Here is a 2,027-nt window from a genome sequence, read left to right as displayed (position 1 = left end):
GAGGTAACTTAATTCCAATTTTATTCTGCTTGCTCATTCACTTATTTGTTTATTTTCTTTGTTTCTGTTTTTGCTTAAATTGTTTTCTTTTTTCTTTCTTTTCTTTTTTCCTTGAAGGAGAATAATTTTTTTATTTTTTTAAAATTTTTTAAAATTCATTCTCTTCATTTTCTTTTCATTTTCTTTATTTTCTACTTCATTTTCTTTATTCTATTTTATTAAAGAAATTTTTAAATTTTTTCTTACTTTTTCTTCTTCTTTCCTTTCCCTCTTTTCTCTATTCTGTCAATCTTCTTTCTTTTTTTAAGAATATCAGTGGTTTTATTTTAAAATATCTATTCTATTTTCTCAAATTGGTTGTCATCTCTTTTGTTGTTGTTGTTGGACAAGTTCATTCTAATCAAAATGTTAAGTAGGAACACAAGTTAATGAGTCAGCCCCCTAATAATGCACACTTCTGTGAGCTCCAGCCCTGTATTTAGTCTCAAACCACCCTTCTGCACACTGTAAAGATTTTGGTGCAACACATCACACCTAGGGAAAGGCACAATGTATCTCACACTTATCAAATCCAAAGGCGGGAAGTCACTCTCAAATGTTAAGTTTGGGTTCTGGGTTTATTTGGGTAAGAATTTCCCTCAGCTCCCATCAATCCTAGCTGAAGTGAATCTCTTTCCATCACCAACCCAGGAGGAACCCACCAAATTCATATATTATCTGTTAACAAAATAAAAACAGAAGACTAAAAAATGAAGTAGGTTATCAAGTCCTTGAATAGAAAGCTATTTGGCTTGGACAAGAACATATAACTTGGATCTAAGATGATGATGGAGGAGAGATTCTGAGGGAATCTTGTCTGAGGAAGTCTCAGGTCATTAGAAAAAAAAAACAGGAAGGTTATCACCGTAGCTCAGAGACCAAAAGCTCTCACGTGTGTGTGTAAGGAAATAAGTAGCAAGAAGGGAAGATTGGAGTAGGGATCCTGTCTTTCAGTCTTGAACTACTTCCCACTGCAATCAATAAGGCTGCACCATGGAGTTTAACATTAATGGCAATGCTCTATGATGTCCACCACCATTGCCTTCTTCCAGCTGAAGAGAAGTTATCCTGTGCCGGCCCCTGCTGCTACTGCAATGCAGAGGTATCCATTGTAGGTCATGAAGATAAGCATGAGGAAATAGCTGATGACCACGTGGATGACATGCAGCACTGTTTGCAGGAGACAAGGAAAGCTCAGCATCTGCTGTCCAACAGTCTGTGTGTCCCCATAAGGATGTCTCCTTTTGGTCCTGGTACAGGCATGGAATTGTAGCAGATGCTGACTTGTGACTTATGCAGCAGGCTTTCTCAGGCTATCTTGAGTCTTTCATAGAAAATTGCTAGTAAAAACACTGCCAAGAAAGCTCCTGCCATTTCTCAAGCTGTATTGACCACCAACCAGAAAACAGTAGTTCCACATTCTTAAAGCCAAAGTAGAAGGTCATAGGCATCATCATGTTGCCTATTCCCCCACCATGAGAGTAGTGTGCTGAAGTGGTCAGGTGGTGGTGGTGAGAAGGCACTGTTGTACTGTTGTTCAGCCATATGGCTTGTCCCCTTATGGTGGGAATGGTCCATGTTTCCAGGAAAAGTTGAGGGTCAGCAGAAGATTCTTCTAGATCCAGTCCTGCCACCAGCACCTCCCTCTTAGAACTTTAATGCATCACCACACCTATCAAGCTTCTTTCAGCAAGCAGACAGAAACACACATGGGATCTAACTTTTTTTTATTTGATTTTTTGTTTTGTTTTTAATTTCTTAAGTTTTTTTATTTTATTAATTTTTTTCCTCTTCCAAACTGGCAAAATAAAGGAATTCACCCCAAGGAAAGAATAGGAAGAAGTGACAGGGACTTAATCAACACAGATAAGTAAGATGTCTGAACTAGAATTTAGAACCAATATAATGAGACTACTGGCTAGGGTTAAAAAAGCATAGAAGACACCAGAGAATCCCATTGTGCAAGATAAAAGAAATACAATCTAGTT

At 37.7% G+C, this 2,027-nt stretch overlaps 1 pseudogene; it reads right to left on the bottom strand.

Annotated features, from left to right (window-relative positions):
* Nucleotides 1-1,045: 1,045 nt before the first annotated feature.
* Nucleotides 1,046-1,819, bottom strand: LOC101092348 (annotated as a pseudogene).
* Between the last annotated feature and the right edge of the window lie 208 nt (nt 1,820-2,027).

Source organism: Felis catus, chromosome A3, assembly GCF_018350175.1.
Source record: "Felis catus isolate Fca126 chromosome A3, F.catus_Fca126_mat1.0, whole genome shotgun sequence".
Classification (NCBI taxonomy): domain Eukaryota; kingdom Metazoa; phylum Chordata; class Mammalia; order Carnivora; family Felidae; genus Felis; species Felis catus.
This window is presented reverse-complemented; position numbering and strand designations above follow the sequence as displayed.